The sequence below is a fragment of the Canis aureus genome, chromosome 24, assembly GCF_053574225.1.
Source record: "Canis aureus isolate CA01 chromosome 24, VMU_Caureus_v.1.0, whole genome shotgun sequence".
Taxonomy (NCBI): domain Eukaryota; kingdom Metazoa; phylum Chordata; class Mammalia; order Carnivora; family Canidae; genus Canis; species Canis aureus.
Genome location: NC_135634.1, coordinates 14,979,229 through 15,000,974, shown reverse-complemented (window position 1 = coordinate 15,000,974; position 21,746 = coordinate 14,979,229). Strand labels below are relative to the sequence as shown.

The window sequence follows — 21,746 nt, the reverse complement described above, 5'->3', positions numbered from 1 at the left end:
TGTTTGATCTTAGCCCTCCTGACTCCATATTTTCTTGTTGGGGACCCTGGCCTTGACTACCTAACTGTCCCACTAACTCCTAACAGTAGTAATATTACCATGGTTTTTAACACTGAGCCCCAGCTATCGTTGGAAAGCCTGCTTCTAGCAAGTGTGCATTTCCTTTCCTTTCTACTTTCAGACCAGGAAACTGAGAAAAAAGCTTGTCTGTTGCTTATAGGACCTTCCTGAAATCTGCTAAAGGATTCCAACACCACTAACATCCTGATACTTTTTTTTTCCCCGAGTCTTAAAGCGCCAACCTCTCTGGACAGGTGGTAGAAATCCAGAGATGCACAGGGACCTTTCAACCTGCTTGCTTTGCTGCCGTTCAGGATGATTGCAATTTCCTGATTGGGCATTGGAGAAGGGGGGGTCCTCACTTCTCCTTGGCTCAACTCATGGCTCACACTTTAGGACTGGCAGCTTATTTTTTAAAAAAGATTTATTTATTTATTTTAGGAAGAGAGAAATTGCTCATGCACGGGGGAGGGGCCGAGGGAGAGGGGGTGAGAGAGTCTTGAGCAGACCTCCTGGCTGAGCATGGAGCCCTATGCACAGCTCCAGATCATGAGCCTGAGATCACGACCTGAGCTGAAACCCAAGAGGTGGATGCTCGACCGACAGCACCACCCAGCACTCCTCGGACTAGCAACTTATAATATTGCACTTCTGGGAATCAATATCTCTCTTCACTGGTGTTCATTCTTCAGTTTGGACTGCTATAACAAAATATCATAGATTGGATGGATGAAGTGCAATAGGTATGTATTTCTCTCAGTTCTGGGAGCTGAGAAGTCCAAGATCAAGGTACTTGGTACTGACTGACTTGGTTCTCCAGTGAGGATCTGCTTCTTGATTGGCAGACAACTGTCTTCTTGCAGTGTCTTTACATAGGTGGAGAGAGAGCGAGCTCCGGTCTTTCTTTTAAATTCACACCCCCCTTCACCTTATCCCCCTTCTACCCTATGCCCCCTCTTCCTCTTCTTATAAGGATACTAGTCCTATCACAAAAGCATCATCCTTAAGACCTCCTTAAACCTGATCACCCCAAAGGTCTCACTTCCAAATACCATTGTAATGGAAGGTAGGGCTTCAGGATATGGATACTGGGGGGACACAGACATTTCAATCCATAACAATCCGGAATCTTTTTTATAACCTGCTGGAATTTTCTTTATAATTAGCCACTCCATGTGTAGGATTTCTGATTGCCACCACTACAGGCCGTAGGTCCACGAGAACAGCCTGTGTCTCCTCTGCCTCACTGTTGTGTCCCTGGTGCTTGGTAGATGCTCAGTAAACATCATTGACCGAAAGCCCTGTGCTGAAAGCTGTGGAAATACCAATTTAAATTGACTTGTTCAAGTCAAGAACAATTGAGTTGTTCTCGAGAACAAGAGGAGGAAGATCTTTCTAGAGTACTTTCCATACAATGTGATAAATTTTATTAAAAGATATGTGTGATTTTGAGGGGTGACAGGGAAGAGAAGAGTGTTCATTCTGCCGGGAGTGGGAGAGATCAAGAAAACTTCGCAAGAGAAAGTGATACTATTATAAAGTGTCCTCATGTAACTGAAGTAATGAATGTGGAAAGAAGGCAGGGGACAGACATTATACGCCCTAAGGCTCTGTGGATTTGTATAAATATGTATAATAAGATATCATTACTGTTAGAAGTCTTTACCTCTGCTTGAAAAGTTTGCTGCAGTTTACAGCAGTGACCACCAAATGCCAATTTCTTTTTTAAGATTTTTATTTATTCATGAGAGACACAAAGAGAGGCAGAGACATAGCCAGAGGGAGAAGCAGGCTGTCTGTGGGGAGCCCGATGTGGGACTTGATCCCAGGACCCAGGGTCACGACCTGAGCTGAGGCAGATGCTCAACCACTGAGCCACCAGGAGTCCTCCAAATGCCAGTTTGAAGACTGGCTGAGTCACAGTCCCGGGAGATGGAAGCTGGGTAGTTAATCTGCACTTTTGATGGGCTCCCTGGGGGATCTGACATACGGCCAAGGATGGGGACTGCTGGGGATGAGCAGTGATCCTCAAACTGAAGCAGGCACCAGAATCACTTGGGAGTTTGTCGAAATGCACATGGATGCTCCCTCCCCCACAAAAAGTTCTGATTCGGCAGGTCTGGGGTGGGGTTAAGAAGTTATATTTCTAACAAATCCCAGGTGATGCTGCTGCTGCTGGTGGTGGTCTGTGACCCACTTGGAGAATCACTGGTGTGTAAGATCCCCCCTGATTTATGGCTCTTCTGAGGAACAGAGTGATTGGTCTCCACAGGAGTGGTCCACAGGAACGACTTACCCAGGTAATGAAAACTTATCCCTCCAAATGCCAATCCTTAATTTTTTTTAGTCATGTTAGGAGAACACTTTCCAAAATGAATTCTGCATTCCTTTATTTCCTTAATGAATGGTTTCTGAACACCACTGGACTCTGTCTGGATGACTCCGGATTATCATCATGAACATTTATCCTGGTTCTGTTCAGTAATGCAAAGGGGTGATATTTGAACCGATTAACAAAACAGCAGACGCCCTGCTGGTCAGCACAAGATCCTGTCTTCCAGTGGAGATGCATCCTGGAGGCCTGCATTTTGGCAGGCACTTATCTTGCAGTCCTGGTCCATGGGGTGGCCCTGGGGTCCCGAGAGTGTCAGAGGAGACCAGGGCTCAGAGGCCCCCTCAGGAGGTTGGGATGGTGGCATTTTACTTTTGGTATGGGAACATTTCCATATTTTAACAACAGTAGTGTTGTATTACACATAGCAACCCTGAACACATCGGTTCTGTGACTGCCCAGCTCAATACTGGGCAGGTTTTATTTAGTGTTTTCTTCTTATTAGGCAAATCCTTAGCTATCATTAATTGTTAACTTTGATTCATTCATTAAACAACTGCCAAGCACTTTGGGTTCATACAAAGATGAATTGGGCATATAGTGAGTGTGCTGCTCAGCTGGGAAATTGCTCCGGGCCCACCACTTCTCTGAGACTCAGTGTTTTCATGGCAAAATTTGGTTGTGTTCTTGGCCTTCTGATATTCCAGAGTAGTGAGGATAAAACGAAAAATATATGCAAAAGTGCTTTTTATTTTTAAGGATTTATATTTTTTAGAGTGTGTGAGCAGGGGAAGGAGTGGAGAGAGAGGGAGAGAGAGGGTCTCAAGAGACTCCCAATAAACATGGAGCCTGACTCGGGGCTTGATCTCATGACTCTGAGATCATAACCTGAGTGGAAATTGAGTCAGATGCTTAACTGACTGAGCCACCCAGGTGCCCTGCAAAAGCTCTTTAAAATGGTTAAGTATGATACAAATGAAAAAGATCTTTTTTTTTTTTTTGGTATTGGATGCGTTAAAAATAGGAAGTCCAGATCAGTGGCATCATGCTGTCATGGAAGTGGCACTTTCTCAAAAATGTTCAGCCTGGTGCCCTATAGCAAATGCTCTTATTTATCAAGTTATAAAATGAAGGACCAGAAGCAATATTATTAATAAACGCTTGCTCAAGATGTCATAAGAGGGCTCTTGTTTTCTCTAAGTGGCAGCCAAAAGCTTTATTCTCCCAAAATAACCACTTTTTCATTGCTATTCTCTTGCTTCCAGCTGTTCTTTATTTAGTGATGAATACAGTTTAGGCTAGATTGTGAGTGACAAAGATAAGTGCTTTTTGGTTGGGGGTGGATATGAGGGCAAGGTATATCAGCCACAAACTGGCCTCATGGCCACTGGTCCTCTGTATGTGACAGTCAGTGTGTCTTTCTGCATGGGCGAAAGGACAGGATTGATATCTTTCTCTAAAATATATATATCTTACATATATATATGCATGTATGTTATATTTAATATATGTATTTAAATATAATATATATATTTAAAAGTTTTATTTAAGTAATTCCTGCACCCACTGTAGGGCTCAAAATCATGACCCTGAGACCAAGACTTGCATGCTCTTCCAACTGAGCCAGCCAGGTGCTCCAGGACAGGATTGACTTAAAAATGTCCTTTAAAAATAGCTTTTCTGGGGCGCCAGAGTGGCTCAGTTGGTTAAGCATCTGCTTTCAGCTCAGGTCATGATCCTGGAGTCCTGCTCAGTGGGGAGCCTGCTTCTTCCTCCCCTTCTGCCCCTCTGCCCTGCTTGTGCCCTCTCTTGTGTACTCTCTCTCAAATAAATAAATAAATAAAGTAATTTAAAAAATAAAAATAGCCTTTTTTTCTGTGCTGCTTTGCCATGGTGCTAGGTCCTGGGTCTTTGTCCCAGCAAGCATGTGGTTTATGGTCTAATCTCATATTTTCTTTGCCTTTCAGGAGGGTGTAACTGAATCAGGCTGGGCACCAGTTAGAAGGACAATAGAGGGGCTTCCTTGGTGAGCTGGTTCTTGCTCTGTGGAGTGGTCCATCTTGGCTGGTAATATTGAGTTAGAAGACACTGGTTGAATGCAGCTATGAAAGTAGAGCATCAATTGCATGAGAGAATATATGGGCAGAAACCTCTAAACAGAATTCAGGCTGGTTTGTAAATTCTATCTCTACCTTTGCCAGGAACTCACTGGGTGATCTCAAATAAGTTTTCAGCTACTCTGCATCCAGAGTTTTCAGTCCGAGCCAGCCTTTTTTGTACAGAGAGATTGGAGAGCTAGCTCTGTATGTGTGGCAACCACATTTCCCCAGAACCCAATAGGAACGTGGGTCTGGAAATTGTTTTTTTCTCGCCTCGATTTCTTTTGAATTGAGTATGGTCTCCTGATTTGATTCATTTGGTTGCTAGTTGCAGCCACACTTTGAAGTTTAAGGGTTTAGAAGAGTGGAGAGCTTGAAATTGAGTTGGTCAAGAAAATCCTGTGGTATGATTGCTCTCATCGGCATGAAAGTTATCAGTGTGCTTTATTTGTCACAGGTAAGACATCCTAACAGCATGAGGGATGGGGGGGGGCTGCTGAAAGGAATCCATTTATTTATCCATCTGTTTGAATGTTTGTTTACTGGTTACTTGGAATGTGCAAGGCACTGAGTTAGGTGCCGGTAATGTCCTGACTGGGGCGGGGTGGGGGCGGGGGTGGGTGTTGTGAACTTCTGGCCCAGTGGAAGACACAGACAGGTAGATAGGCTTTTCTGGAACAGTGGGAAAGATTACCACAGGGAAGGTAGAACACATGCGAACTGCCACCCCCCCAACCCCAGACCTGGAAGACAGAGAAGGCTTCCTGGAGGGAGCGGTGTCCGGAACCAAATGAAGTCTGAGTCATGCATACAAGGGTGCTGGGGGCGTCAGGGTGTTTGGGGCAAAGGGGACTGTGTGGGCAGAAGCCAGGAGAGGACTGAAGCCTGCAAGGAGGGCATGGGGCATTCCACACTGGCTGGCACTGGAGAAGGGAGACAGAATGTGCTGGAAAGCCTGGCCTTGTTAAGTAATTTGAACTTCATGACAAGATGGTGGAGAGTCCTCTCCAGCATTCTGAAGTGCTGCAGTGAGATCTGCACTAGAGAGCTTTGACTCCAGTTTCGCCGTGGAGAGTGGCTTGGAGAGGAGAGTGATTACCAAAGAAACATCGATGGGAGAAGAGTGGAGGGGAACGCAGGAGGGTGGCAGAAAGGGTGAGGGAGGTGGCTCTCACGGGGGAAACTTGACGGAAGGTGACACTGAGGGAGAAAGAAAGGCCAGCGTGTTGCTCAGCCTCCTTGTTGGGCAACTGGGTGGATGAGGAATAGGGGAGGGGAGAGATAAGTGCTTTTATTTGTTGGCCACATTGGTTTGACGTGGCTTTGAGACAATAAAGGGCAGGTGTCCAGTGGGCAGTTGGATCTGAGCATGTGGCCCTGGGATGTGACAGATGCACGTCATTGACTGGTGCTCATGGGACCTGCGGCTTCAGCGAAAGATGAGGAGCCCCTGGGAGGTGACAAAAGTGTGTCCCGGAGAGAACTTTCCTGAACCACAGCATGGCAGGAACAGGCAAGGGAGGAGAAAGCTATAAATGCGCAGAGAAGTGACCAGGGACGTTGAGGGAAAGCGGCGGTGTGGTCTCCCAGAGGCACAGGGAGGGATGCTCCGGAGGGGAGCAGGCAGCAGGGCCGGTGCGGCCAGGCCCGAGGAAGGCAGGGGCCGAGAAGGTTGGTTTCCGCCGCGCGAGGCCCAGGCCCGGAGGCCATGAGGGGAGCTGCTGTGTGGAGCTGGATAGCGGGGCTCAGGGGCCGGGGAGAGGGGAGAAGCCAGCGGCCCAGCATAGCCAGAGCTTTCAGAAACTCACTTTCCGGGGGGCGGGGGGGGGGGGGGGAGAAGAAGCTGTTGAAAAATGAGTCAAAGTACAGAAAATGGAGTCTCAAAGAGGAGCGCTGCCTGCCACAAAGACTGGTCATGTCTTGTAGGCCAAGTTAGAATACAGACCTTCGTGAAATCCGTGTGCCTCTTTCATTCTCCCTCAGCCCACTTCTGAGCTTTCTTCCAGAAGGTCCCCTTAGCTCAGAGCTCTGGCAGCCCGCAGCCTCTGCTTCCCATCCCTGCACACCCCACTCTTGAGCTGCTCCCCCGGGCCTTTGGGGTCTGAGTGGGACTCTCTGCACTGAGGCCCTGCCCAGGCCTCACATTGCACCGCTTTTTCCTGGAGAGCCTGGCATGCCCACAGATAGGGCTGGTTCAGGGCCACACCTTCTGGATCATGAGTTTTGAATACATGGACAGAATCCTAAACATCATATACTAAAACAGACTCAGGATATAATGTTCTGTGCACTGTTTTGTTGTATTTTTTAGGTTTGGTAGCTACGTGTACTTCCAAGTGCACATTCTGTGTGGGGAAGATTCTGGGGAAACTGAAAAGATGAGTTAGATACAGGTACACAGCCTTCCTTCCCTCTGTCCTTTAGCCACACTCTGATTCCCCTGACCTAGCTTCTTTTTTGCCCTAGCTTCTCTCAGCCGGCTCCTGGCCTATTGGGTCATGACTCATTCATTCATTCATTCATTCATTCATTCTCTCCTTCAACAAAAAGTATTTTAAGGATCTGTGTGCCTGGTGGTGATTAGCGCTAAGGATTCAAAGATGAACAAAATGGGACTTTTGCCCCGTGAGGGCAATGTGACAAATCCTCTAAGGAGACCAAGCACATACTTCAGTGGGAACCTGCTAGGAGGCCTGGGAGCACACAAAGGTCAGGGATGGCCTCTCGGAGGAGGCAAAGTTTGAGTCTAGCCTGGAGAGGAAAGTTGAATTTCTCCAGGTGGTTTGAGCTGAGCCCGTGCTTGGAATCCCCTTCTGCCTTTCCAAATCCATCTCTCTGCTCTGCACCCATTTCATCCTTGGATGGTCAGATTCTAGGTTATGGAGTTGATGAGACGGTTTTGTCCCCCTTCCTAGAAACTGTGTTATATCCTCCAGGTAAGATATTTTTATTTTAACAATGCTGCTGTATGGCTAATGCCTCCATCTAAGCAGTGGCTATAACAGGGGTTGTGTTTTCAGGCTGCCAGGTAGTCGTGCCTCTCAGAAGGTCATGCCACAGGCAGAGGCACCCTCTTGATTGGTCTCAGCCTGTTACTCCTGCTGCCAGATTGTGGCCAAAGCGATGGCATTATTGAGAAGGGACCATTTGCCTGGTAGCAGAGATCTGTAAGGGCCCTTATAGACCCCGTGACTGGGTTGAATTCAGAACCACAGAAGAGTGTCTCAAGTGTAATGCTAACATTCTGTCAATTCAGTTTCGCTACAGAAAAGCTGCTATCTTTAAATCTAATCAAAGTGGGGAAATTGATAACTTTAGAAGATAATTGATGTCCCATAATCCTGACTGCATGATATTTTTTTTTGTGTGATTGTTTACTTTTATTTTTTTGGGGGAGAGGGAGTATGTGTGCAAGTGGGGTGGAGGTGGAAGGAGAGGGAGAGACTTCTAAGTAGGCTCTACAGCTAGCAATGGAGCCTGATGTGGGGTTCGATCTCACGACCCCAAGATCTTGACCTGAGCTGAAACCATGAGTCCGATGCTTAACTCGCTGAGCTACCCAGGCGCCTGTTGGTGAGATAATTTAAAGGGTAATTTACAAGAAAAAACCTTGGGATCCTTTCTGGGCAGTCTTCTTAGATAAAAAGAAGAATGTCTTTGAATTTTGATGCAAGGTTTCTGGAATTGTTTCTAGACTACTTCAGACAAATTGGTCTCAGTGAGATAGGAAACCGGACTTTGCAAAGGATAATGTGTAAGGCTACACATTCTGGGATATAGCAGACTCATGATAAACCTTTGTTAAGCAAATGAGAGAATGAGTGAAGGGAGTTTCCTCTGATTGGGGTGGTCAGACTGTCCTGAAAGTTGAAGGTAGCACTTTTCTGCTTTTCATTAACCCCAGACTCTGTCTCTAGTTAGTACCTACAGACGTACTATCAGTAAGCAGAGTGGGTGCAGCTGGTTTCCTCTCTTCTTCAGAGCTGAGTCTTTTCATCTTAGGACTTGGCCAAATCTGTCTTTATGGGGAGACTTAAATTAGTTTCTGCTACCTGGAACTCTCTGGAAATCATACATCCTCAAGTAATTGCAAGACAGTGTGTGGTGAGAAATCCATGATATCTTTCTCTTCTGGCATTTTCTGGCTCTTTCTTGCAGGCTTTATTTGTCTGGTTGCACCCTGGTGGTTTAGGAACTGGTCCTTGTGTAAGGAGGTAACAAATAATCTTCTTCCCCAGAAGCTTTGGGGAGCCCTGATGTCCAGACATGGCTGATGTCATGATCAGGTGGTAGGTGTGGGTAGAGGAGAGACTATGGTTCATCTCATCATTCTTTTAGATCTGAGGTCCCCTATGAAACGTAAACACCTGGAAAGAGTCCCCATTTAGCAGAGATGCCCTAAGAGGAAGGTGCGGGAATGAAAGTAGAGCAGTCTTCTGTCAAATAGAGATCCAAAAAAAAAAAAAAAAAGAAAAGAAAAAACAAAACAAAACAAAACAAAAAAACAAATAGAGATCCAGATTTTCAAGTAGCTGCTTTTGGAAACTACTACGATGGAAGACTTGCTGTGTTGCCTTCAGATGTTAAGCCTGACTGCCTGATGCTTCACCAAACTGTTCCGAGATGCCTTCCTTCGAAGTCAGCCTTTCTAATTCCTTCTGATAGCTATGCTGGTATTCCAGATATTTTATGTTCCTCTTCTGTTTACCCACGAACCTTTTCAGGAATTCTAAGAGATCAGTTTCATTCTTCTGAGAAGCCAAGTTCTGCAGGTCTTGCAGGAGCTTGTGTAACCCATTTTCCAACTCCAGAGCCATCACTATAGCTTGCACGTTCGTTCCCCAGTACTCTTTGTCAAGCCTCTTAACCACTGGAAGGCAGACTTTACTCTTACGCTCCTTCAGGTATCTTATGAACTGCCTTGCGTGTCCTTTCTTCACCTCAGCTTGGTCTTGGAAAAAGGGGACATAAACAGGTGCATAAACAGGACATAAACATGTTACTTCTTCATCGAAGTAACAGACCATAGATAAATAACCATCACTGACGTTCAGCTCATAAGATGCTATACGGCACGTGGGCCGCAGGGAAGGAGGGAAGCTGTGCTGTCTGGGGCAGGCCAAGGCCTCAGGGCTTTGCTTCTCTCCCCTGTGCCCCGATGCTCGAGTAGAAGGCTAGTTGACTTTTGTGTTTCCTGTAAGGACCCTTACTCATTATTAAGTGTTAAAGTCCACCTAATGAGGAACAAATTTAAGGAACCAGACTCTTCCAACTTTGCCTGTTTTGGAAAATGCAATTAGAGCTAGTGATGGTAATACCGAAATGTCATCTGAGTCAGCAACTTGTACTCCAAATATCCCATGAAGTTAGTGAGGAGTGAGGGAAAAGGCATCTTTACCTTCACCTCTACCTCATATTGAGGTCCAGGGAAATGGGTGTGGGATTGGAAAGTGTGGATGATTTGATTCAGGGGAGGAACAGACAGGTGCATTAAGAGGAAAATAATAAGCAGATCTTAAGAAATTTCACAGCAGGGAACAACCAAAAACAACCAAAAGGCTTGAAGAAAGCAGATTGAAATCAAAGAGGATGTTTGGGAAGGCTTCCTGCCTTTGCAACCCCTGGGAGGCTCCAGGTGGGTTTCCAAGAAAATTGGCTGTCTCTCCTTCTGCAAATAATGTGGATACATATTTGGTGGACGGCATCATGCCAGTGCTGTGGGGCGACCATAGGCAGGGTCTCTGACCTGTGGGAACCACAAAAGCATGCCGTGTGGAATGGCTTGAGTCGAGGGGCATAGACTAATCCTCTCTCAATGCCATTCAGTCGAGAGGAGTTACTCTTATATAAAACAGTTTTCAAAAATCAATACGGCAAGGAACACTTTGACTACATGGTTTGTAGTTGGCCCAGCTAACATTAACCACACCAGTCTCTCTTCCCTCCAGCTGTCTGCATAACCTTTTCCTGTATTCTCTGGGCTCTGGATCTGGCCCGATCCCACTTCTCTATCTCTGTCAGTAGACTTTATTTTTCAAGTTTACAACAAAATTGGTCACCAGTATAGAGTTCCTTGCCCCAGCCCCTGCCCCAGCCATCCCCACCATCAACCTCTTACACCATAGTAGTATGTGTTTTACAGTCAGTGACCCAGCACTGACACCTGAGTATTTGGCCAAAGTCCCCAGGTTAGTTACATTAGGGTTCTTTGTGGTGTACATTCTGTGGATTTTGACAAACATGTAGTGATATATATCTCCCATTATGGTATCAATAGAATAGTGTCCCAGGGGGATCCCTGGGTGCTGCAGTGGTTTGGCGCCTGCCTTTGGCCCAGGGCGCGATCCTGTAGACCCGGGATCGAATCTCACGTCAGGCTCCCGGTGCATGGAGCCTGCTTCTCCCTCTGCCTGTGTCCCTGCCTCTCTCTCTCTCTGTGTGACTATCATAAATAAATAAAAATTTTAAAAAAAAGGGATCCCTGGGTGGCGCAGCGGTTTGGCGCCTGCCTTTGGCCCAGGGCGCGATCCTGGAGACCTGGGATCGAATCCCACGTCGGGCTCCCTGGTGCATGGAGCCTGCTTCTCCCTCTGCCTGTGTCTCTGCCTCTCTCTCTCTCTCTCTGTGACTATCATAAATAAATAAAAAAATTAAAAAAAAATTAAAAAAAAAAGAAAAAGAATAGTGTCCCAGGGGACGCCTGGGTGACTCAGTGGTTAAGCATTGGCCTTTGGCTCAGGTCATAATCCCGGGGTCCTGGGATCGAGTCCCACATTGGGCTCTCCACAGGAAGCCTGCTTCTCCCTCTGCCTGTGTCTCTGCCTCTCTCTCTCTCTCTCTCTCTCTCTCTCTCTCTCTGTGTGTGTTTTTCATGAATAAGTAAATGAAATCTTAAAAAAAATAGTGTCCCTGCCCTAAAATCCCTGTGTGCTTCCTATTCATTCCTCCCGCCTCCCAACCCTGGTACCCACCCATGTTTTTATTCTCTGCAGTCTTACCTGTTCCAGAATGTCATATAGTTGGATTAAGACATCGTGCAGCCTTTTCAGATTGGCTTCTTTCATTTAGTGATATGTGTGTAAAGTTCAGCATGTCTTTTCCATGGCCTGATAGCTCATTTCTTTTTATGGCTAAGTAGTATCTCAGCTTCTTTTTCAGACCCTTCTGAGCTCCCTCAAGCTGCCTCGAGGCCCAGAGTGAGAAGTGAAGGAGAGAGGGACATTGAGGGAGTCAGTGTCTTCTGGATCCTCAATTTGATAGTCACTCCTGGAGAAAAGCTTCATCCCTTTAAAGCTCCACCCATTATGAAATTTTTGGATTTTTCAAATCCTGTTTGAATGGACAGGTGAATTTCCTGTTAACTGTAGGGCCATATCATCCTACCTTCGTAGCAGCCTGGCACAGTTCTCCCTGGTTTCAGGCTCTGAGTGCCCACGAGCAGAATGCCTGGAACTCATTCCCACTCCTGCCTCCCCCATTCAGACTCCTCCCTCCTCGGCCCTGCTTTCCGTGTTGGCTGCTCAGATCCCACCTTTGTTTCTGCTGCTGTTGGGTACCACGCTGCCACTTTGTGGCCTCTGTTCCAGGAGATGAGCTGTTGCAGCAGATGACGTGAGCTGGCCTGGATGCACTCTGGTTTTGCTGTCACACAATTGGTGTAACTTGTCTAATTTGACTGTTGTAGAGCTCGTGTCTCTTGTGGCCAAAGATACTCCCACTGGAGTCAGAGAGGGCCCTCTCTTCTCCGGTGTTAAAATGGTTGATCAAGTTCCCAGAATAAGTTGGCCCTGCCCTCTGGGGTGCTAATGGGACAGGATAGGGGGCTCTGGAGATGCTTGCTGTGAAGATGCTGTTTCCTGTGACAGGATCACCATGTGCTATGTAATCTTGGTAAAAGACATTTTTTCCTAGTCTGCAGTCAGTGGATATCTACTCGGTACTAGGTTTGTAGAATAGCAGGTAAAAATTTTCAAAGTATACTGTTGATGTCTTGAGTTGTTAATTTTAGCCATTCTGCCCAGTGTGAGGTGGTATCTCATTGTGGTTTTGATCTATATTTTCCTGATGGTGAGAGATGTGGAGCATTTTTTCATGTGTCTGTTGGCCATTTGTATATCTTCCTTTGGAGCAGTGTCTATTCATGTCTTCTACCCATTTCTTGACTGGATTTTTTGTTTTTTTGGGTGTTGAGTTTGAAGAGTTCTTTGTAGATTTTGGATACTAGCCCTTTATCTAAAGAGGCATTTGCAAATATCTTCTTCCACTCCATAGGCTGCCTTTTAGTTTTGTTGACTGTTTCCTTTGCTGTGCAGGAATTTAAGAGATAAAACAGATGAACCTTGGGCAAGAGAAGGAAAAATAAAATAAGATGAAAACAGAGGGAAGCAAACCACCAGAGACTCTTAATCATAGGAAACAAACAGGGTCACTGGAGGGGTGGTGGGTGGAGGGATGGGGTAATGGGTGATAGGCATTAAGGAGGGCACTTGATAGAAGGAGCGCTGGGTGTTACATGCAACTGAAGAATCACTACCTCTGAAACTAATAATATAGTATATGTTAATTAAATTAAATTTAAATAAAAAATTTAAAAAGTATATTAGTGTCTTATTAATGACTTCTACTTATGGGTTATCTAGACTAAGCCATTACCTTAAGCTCTTGTCTCTCCCAAAATAATCTTGGCCTTATTTTAAAAGACTGTTTAATTAGGGAATCCTCCTATCTCTTATGTTTTGGGACAGCCTGCATGGCTCCTTGCTTTGATACTTCAAGGAAAATAATTTTACATCTAATAATTTTAATTTCTGATTATAAATGCAGAACGATACTGTGATTCTCTTGGACTATTGCAAATGGAGCGGCTCAAATATAGAATTAATGGGTTTTCTGCAAACATGCAAAGAATTATAACAACACTTGGAGAAATAAAGCATCATCTTGATGCTGGATTTTAGTACCCTCAGTTATAGTTTGCAGATTCACAGACCAGCTCATGGAATTGTTATTCAAAACTCTTTCTTCTTTATTTTTCTGCTCCTAGACTCTACTGGTATAATATATGCCCTTTTCTATTTTGATCTTCCTGTAAAGCTCTCTTTTTATGTAAACAGTTTCTGGAAACGTCACTACTGGCTAGCCCAGCAGGTTGGCTTTCATCCCTTTTCTGCCATGATAGGCTCTGTCTACTGAAGTATTGACTTAAAGTCTGTAGGCTTGGTAATAATGTCTATTGTGTCTATTTAAAGAAAAGGAATTTGCTGGGGCTTCATTTCCTTTCAGGGAGGAAGGAGATGGTTATGGACATTTGTATATCACTCTCAGCATGATTTTTATGAAGCATGACGACGTAAAACAAAAAGATAAGATCTTGGACACCCGGGGCTCAGAATCTAAGATTAAAGAATCCAAATGCCATAGCAAATAGGTAAGCTGAACTGGGACAGAGATGGTAAAATTGATAACCTGGAAGAGTACATGGAAAAAGTGACTCAAAAGAATGATCAGGTTTTATTTCAGGTTCTTTTAAGGAAGAATCATGACCTTCAAAGAGACAAAGCACTAAGCCAGGCCCCATGAAATTTGGGTCAAATGTGGTATTGCCTTTGAATCAGCTAGGATAACCAGGGAAAAAGATGGAAAAAGTAGAAAAAAACCCCCACTAACATATGGCCACAAAACAGGATGTATTGCCTGACGGTTAGGATGCTATAGGGGGATGCCTGGGTGGCTCAGTGGTTGAGTGCCTGCCTTTGGCTCAGGGCGTGATCCCGGAGACCCAGGATTGAGTCCTGCATCAGGCTCCCTGCATTGAGCCTGCTTCTCCCTCTGCCTGTGTCTCTCCCTCTCTCTGTGTGTCTCTCATGAATAAATAAATAAAAATCTTAAAAAAAAAAAAAGGAAGAGTGATAGGCTCTTAGGTTTTGCCAGTAGAGATAATAGAATTTTCATATTGTGCTGACACCTGGTTATTTTTACAGCAAGTCACAGAGGTTAGGGCACTTTCTGACTCTAAATGGCCAAAGAGGCTGACCCCATTAGCACAGTGCTTTTCCAAAATTAATGAAATACGAAGTGTAGTCAGTCTTGCGGGTGGCTCCTGCTGCCGTGGTTTAGTTCACAACACAAACACTCCTGGCTTCGAAAATCAGGCACAATGCTTACAAGGGTGAGTGGATTTATACAGACAGGGCTGAAGGGTAGGTTTCTCCTTCCAGTTTCTGGTTATTGAATTCACGTTTGTGTTCAAGACCTTGGTCAAATGCTATTTCCCCTGTGGAGCTGTTTCTCTTTGTCTTGTCAGAAAGGATTTAACTCTTCCTAAAAGTCCTGCTGCACTGTTGTCTGTTTCTATGCAGAAGTCAAAGTCACTGTCATGTATTTTCATTTATATACCTGTCTCTCCCATTGGATTTTAACTTACCTGAACTCAAAGAGTGTATCTTGTTCTTATTTGTATCCTCAATGATCTACACACCATAAGGCACCTACTGGGCCCTCAGAGAGTGTTTGCTAGAGAAATAAATTAATTTTAAATGAAGTAAAGTCTTAATACCTAGGTGGAGCAGATCATGTTAAATCAAAACATAGATTATCTTGTATGTGTGTGTGTGTGTGTGTGTGTGTGTTTTGCAAGAATGGTGCAGGGAATTCAGAATGCTTTATTCATGTTCACCAACTTTTAACAGTTTATGTATTCATTTTCTCAGCCTATCTATGTATATATTATAGGCATATATATATATGCATCTGTACACATAAATACACATATTTTTATTTTTTTTTAAAAGGTTTTATTTATTCATGAGAGACACAGACAGAGGCAGAGACATAGGCAGAGGGAGGAGCAGGCTCCCTACAGGGAACCCAATCCAGGAGTCGATCACAAACCCCAGGATCTGGCCTGAGCTGAAGGCAGACGCTCACAACCACTGAGCCACCCAGGCGTCCCACACACAATATTTTTCTAAACAATTTGAGAGGAAGTTGCATACATCATATTCCTTTATACTCTTAAATACATCACTGTGTATTTACTAAATAACACATAGATTTTTACTACCCCTTGTGAAGAAGACACTGTGTGAGGGTCATGTGTTCTGCTCAGCCTTGCAGTAAAGACGAGAAGTGTTTTACCACCAATGGGCCATACTGCAGGCCCTTCCCCTTGGCGTCCACTGACCTAACACCATTCTAGGAATTCCACTTTGGGAAGTTTCCTGAACTGGCTTTGGCTTCCTTCTGGACTTGCAGCTGTTCCAAGGTTTCATGATCACTCCTTTGATCATTATCCTTGTTCTTGCTGTTAGCACTCTCATATATACACCCATGATCCTGCAAGGCTCAGCCAGTTCTGCTCTGTTCTTAACATCCCTGGTTCTTCTAGTGACTATCTTCCTGGTGTTCTGGGCTCCCGACCGCCTGAGCTAGATTATTCCCTTACCATTTGTCATCAGCGCTGTCCATTAGGACAATGTTAACCAAAAACAGGGGCTTCTTTATAATGCTGTCAAGCTTATAAATTAAAAAAAAAATCCTCTTACTGGCTTCATACTACTCATACATTTTAAGGAGGGAGACTGTTTTTGCAAAGACTGAGGTTTTCCCTGATGCAGCTGATGAGGAGTCCTGGTTAGAAGGAAAATGTCAGATGCATGTTTCCACATGGCAAGTGGTTAGTGAGAGGAGCCAGGACTATAGGAGGAGGCCTGGATTAACAGGGAGCATCTTATGTCGGTGCCCTGTGCAGCCGTGTGATTTGTGACTTCTGACAAGTCACTTAACCACTTCAGCCCTAGTTTTCTGACACATAAAGCAGGGCTAATGGTCCTTGTCTCCCTCAGAAGGTGTCATCTATTTGTCAGCAAAAATGTCTTTTACCATTGTTAGGAGACCGGGGAGAAACTAATTTAACAAATTATGTGTATCCACATAATAAGGTTTCAAGTTGTAGCTTTATAGTTATGGCTCAGTGAGGATGCTAAAAAGAGTTACCTCAGCGCCTGGGTGGCTCAGTGGTTGAGTGTTTGCTTTTGGCGCAGGGCGTGATTCCAGTGTTCTGGGATGGAGTCCCACATCGTGCTTCCTGAAGGGAGCCTGCTTCTCTCTCTGCCTGTGTCTTTGCCTTTTTCTCTGTGTGTCCCTCATGAATAAATAAAATCTTTTAAAAAATAAAAAGTTACCCTATTCTATTTTACGTCAAAGAAGCATGTATGTGTCTGTACACATGCACCTGTGTATATACACACATCTGTAAAGTGGGGCAGGCCCTGGAAGGGGGTACGATGCTGTGAGTACAGCATGAGGATGGAGGCTTGGTATCATTTCATATCATTTTGGTATCATATCATATCCCATATCACATTTCTGCAAAATGCTGGGATTCTGGGTGACTTTTGCTTTCTCTTTTGCAGCACTTAAAACAAATGGATAAAACGGACTCTAAATCTTCCCACCTAAACTCTTGTCCTCCTCATGCTATATAAATAAAATTCGCTTTTTGTCTGTCTGCAATTTTTTCTTTTCTTGGGTTAGGCCAAAATACCATACAGATACCTTTTTTAGCAAAATTTGCAGGGAATGTTGGGAAGCTTAAAATAGAGGCAACTTTGGAAACCGAAAATGCATATTAGCAGGGTTGGGGGCGGGGGTGCCCCTCCCACAGACAGATGGCCACCTGCAGGGCAGGTACAGGTGTGGGTCAGGTGGAGCTGCTTGGAACATGAGGAAGGACAACTTCAGGGCTGTAGCGCCGGGGCTGTTTCATGGTGGCGGTAGTCTACCTGACAGCTCTTGTAGGACAGTTAGTATGCATAAAGCAATACTGAAGATGAAGAAACTGTTTACTATCCAAGAACTATAGCTTAAGCCACAATGTTTGGGGACTGGTAGCTAAAAGGATCTATCTATCAAGCAATGTCTTTATTTCCCATGGAGACATGATTTGATTGTTTAGAGACCATCTGCCTTCCACAGCCGCAGGCTGTGCTCAACATGTATTAGGTGCCAAAGTAATCCACTTAAGGGAAGCAAAGACCCAAACTTCTTACTGTGCATATTCACTACTGGCCAGGTGAGAGCAGCCTCCATGGCTTCTTGAGGCCTTGGGACTTGAGCAAAAGACAGAGATGGTCCACTTCAGGTGTCGTGTATCTAGTTATACCAGCAAGAAGGAGCCAGAGGTCTGGAGAATGAGGCCTCTAGACCCCCAGGGGACCAGCAGAGCTGACCGGTCACCCACCAGCCTGTCCTCTCTTGGACCCCCATAGTGCTAGGGCAGGACATAACGTGGGTATACCCTCAGAATGTCAGACGGATCTATTTGTTCATTCAGTAAGCGAAGACAAAATCTAACTTTATGCTTGATTTAATGTGAAGTACTTGAGTACATCAATCACATAGTTCTTGTGAGAATATCTTCTACACCTGTAGTCAGATTTATTTTTCAAAAGATTTACAAACTGATTTGGTAATGTGATAATCTCAGTTCAAAATTAAGTGAGCCTGGTTACTATTTCTGATTCTGATTTAAGCTAAACTTGCATGGAGTTCAACTCACTCTTTTTTTTTTTTTTTTTTTTTAATTGAGGAAATGGAGCCCAGAAGTGTTCTGTGACTGGCCCAGAATCAGCAGTGGTATGGAGGCTGATAGGATTGGATTAAAAAACTTCTCACCTAGGAATGTCTTCCTTGTCCTTCACTAACCAAAGAACTCGTCACCATTTCAGAATAAAGTCTCTTCATGTCCCTGAAGGATGCTCTGTTTTTATTCCTCAATATCTGTGTATTTTAATTGGTATTTCCTTGATCACTGATGAAGTTTATCATTTTCCCACAAGTTGATCAAAAATCTTTTTAAAAGCGGGTGGCTCTTCCTTGTTGACACAGTGATGTGAGCAAGAGGATGAGTTCAGGGCTGTCTATGTGGGGTGATCACAGCAGCCAGTGGAACCGTGGATGGTTAGAACCAGAGGAGCCTTGGTGATCACTGGGCCTGACTTTCAGTTTCAGAGTGGGAAACGGAGACCCATAAAGACCAAACCAGACCTCGACTGGCACCTGAGACTCTTGACTCTATGATTTTTATCACAAGGACTGTGTCTCTAAACAGAAGTATCAATTGTATTAAACTTTAGAGCTAAATAGAATAAGTTTTAGGAGATGAAGCTGCCTGGTCTTTGGCCAAGGACATAATGTGAAATGTCCTTGCCAGTCCCTGGATCATCTTATGTATGCCTCTTTTCCATAAATCGAGTGCTTCCATCTAGGTAACTAAGGCTTCCTACATATTAATAACCCTAGTTGTAATATTAATTCCGTGCCCCAGAACCATACATGGTGCGGAATTTCATTGCCTGGTTTGTGGCTAATTACCTAATGTACCTTTTGTTCTGAGCGCTGCCCTTCGTTCCTTTTGTCTGTTCCCTCCTTTTGTGCCCTCGCCACTACCCAGCTGTTCTCCCATCTCATCAGCTCTTGGCGGCACAGGGTCGTGGCAAGCAGGTACTGCATAAATAATTAACCGGGAGAGTGCACCTACTTGAAATTTGCCAGGGAAGAAACAAAAGAGTGTGGTGCTTCTGCACATCAAGGAGATGCTCAAGATGGACAGCTGCTGTTAAAGCTGATGCTCTAAGCAAACAGAATATAGCAGCTGTAACAGTTTATAAGCTTTTTCAGTAGATTCACATTTCCACCATCATAGATCTTATACCACAGGATGTTATTCATGGTCACGTTTACCCGTGAACATGATGAACTCATTGGAAGTCTTGTGTATATATTAAATGGAGTGCTTCCCACTTCTGCATGTGCTCTCCTTCCTGACAAATGGCACCACCATTTATCCAGTTATGGGGCACAAATCCTTGGAGCATTCTTTGACTGCTCTCTCTCACACCCCCATCAAACCCATCCTCAAGTCCTGTGGTTTCTACTTTAGAAATATTGTCCCAAATAGAGCCACTTCTCACCACCTCTACGACTAAGGATAAGGTTCTGTCCAAGGCAGCATCATTCAAGTGGAGTCTGCACTGGTCTCCTGACTCGCTCCCTTTCCCAGCCACGTATCCTCTGACCGACATCCTTCTATGATCGAATCAGATCATACCACGTTCTGGGATGCCTGGGTGGCTCAGTGATTGAGCATCTGCCTTCAGCTCAGGTCATGATCTCAGTCCTGGAATCGAGTCCTGCATCAGGCTCCCCATGGGAGCTTCTCCCTCTGCCTGTGTCTCTGCCTCTCTCTCTGTGTCTCTCATGAATAATAAATAAAATCTTAAAAAAAATAAGATCATATCATGTTCCTGCTCGAATAGGAAGGTGTTTTCTAGTCCTACTTAGAATATAGAGTAAAATGTACCAGGGGAGGGGTCCTCATGACCAGACCCTAGGCCTGCTCTTACCAATCTCCCCGTCTTGACCTGCACTCCAGATGTACTGCGTTTGCTGCTGTTTTTCAAATGCAGGAAACAAGTCCTTGTCTTGGGCCTTTGCACTTGCTCTTTTCTTCATTGTGGGTGTGCTTTTCTCACTGGACTTCTCATTTCCTACATTTGAACTTGAACTCCTTGGTCACTGTCTCTGCCCTTACCTTTTATTTTGCTTTATTGCCTATATTATATATGTATGTGTTTGTTATTTACACCCCCACCCCCAAATGCATTGCAGGATCTATGAGATAGGGTTTGGGTTTTGTTCATTGAGTTTGTTTTTTTTTGTTTTGTTTTGTTTTTTGTTTTTTGCAGAATACAAATATTTGTTAAATGAATAATTGGGACCATCTGAGAACTATATGACAGTTATCAGCTCTTGTCCTACTAAAGCCAAGAGCTTTCCTGTGGGTTAGGACTGAAAGGGCACTGGCAACATGCAAATGGGAAAATACTGTTTTTTGTTTTTTTTCCCTCACTGTCATTGGGTTTATTTGTGCTGCTGTTGCATCCCACCCTACCCCCATTTATTTTATATAAGTTTATCTCTAGATTTTATATGAAAGTCTCTTGGAAGTTCTGGCATGAGTTAGAAGGTGAGAGCCTTGTGGGTATTCTCTTGTGTTCCAGCATCTATCAACAGCAAGCCTAGACAGTGTGCATTGATTCTGGGCAGCTTTCATGTCTATGTGTTTACCTCCTTTACAGAAATTTTAGAGTCTGTATCACTCTTCCGGACTCCTCTCAAGATGAAGAGATTAGAAACCCCTCTGGAAGCATTAGCTGTAGACCATTACTGTCATTATTTATTTCATTTGATATATCACAAGACTTCATAAACTGCCAGGGAGAAGCATAAATTGTCAATAGTTCTTCCAGAATGACCAACTTTATTAATATTATTTAATATTTAATCTCTGAATGGTTTCTTTTAGTTTTTCTTTATGATTTTCAGGTTATAAATATTGAGGCATATGTGAATTAAAGTCATTTGAATGAAACAGTAGGCACACTCATGGTGTGTACTCACAGACTGTGTCCCAGAAATGTGATGTGAGGTCTTGTACATCTTTGCTGCTTGGGATTGCCTTGTGGCTTAGAATGTAGACCACCTTGGGGGGCAGTGTGGGAACTAGATTCCAGATTAAGTGATAACATTAATCGGTACTTTAATTATGAAGTGTTAGGATATCCAGTTTATTTCTCGTTGTCTGAAAGCATGCCTTTATCCCTTGGGACCTTTTGTCCCCAGTTTTCCATAAATTTGCAGCTGTTTCTAAAGGCAGGTATGATCCAGTTTTTCCCAGTGTAGGTTGAAGCAAACATTTTGTTCCATCTTTATTTAGCCTGTTGGTATAACGGAGTCTTCACCTTCTATGAAGCTGTGTCCTAAATACACAGTAACCTTTACTTTATTTTACTCTCTTTTCTTCCATTTCTCCAGATGCATGGCCTCTGTATCCTGTCTTTTTGGCCTATGCAGGATTTTGTCATGGTCTAACTCTGTGGTCTCGGCCAAGTTACTTTGATACTTTGGCACTCAGTTTCTTCTTCTATGAGATGGTAAGTGAATTCTGTAAGTGAATTCATTTATCAACAAATATTCTATCTTCTACCATCTTCTCAGATACTGGAGAATTTTGTGCTGATTAATTCACTTACTCATTGACTGATATTCTACTTGTTTCAGAACGAATTGAAGGAAGTGGAGTAATAATCTTTGCTTTCACAGCATACAGAGCACCTTCACATATATTACCCGTTTGATTATTGTAATAGTCCTGTGAGGCAGGTAGTATAGCTCCGTGGTACAGATGGGATGAA

The 21,746-nt window shown here is 44.2% G+C and overlaps 1 protein-coding gene across 15 annotated transcripts in view; it reads left to right on the top strand.

The window, feature by feature from the left end:
• Positions 1-21,746, top strand: part of LOC144295815 (phospholipid-transporting ATPase IB) — a 570,630-nt gene that overhangs the window by 26,279 nt on the left and 522,605 nt on the right. For 5 of the 15 annotated variants that reach the window (XM_077868360.1, XM_077868353.1, XM_077868355.1 and 2 more), the window contains 2 exons: positions 2,221-2,360; positions 4,360-4,418. The exons of 7 other annotated variants lie outside the window; for them this stretch is intronic. The gene's annotated coding sequence lies outside the window, so the exon portion shown is untranslated. The remainder of the gene's footprint in view (positions 1-2,220; positions 2,361-4,359; positions 4,419-21,746) is intronic. 3 more of the 15 variants (XM_077868362.1, XM_077868354.1, XM_077868356.1) reach the window with 2 other exon arrangements.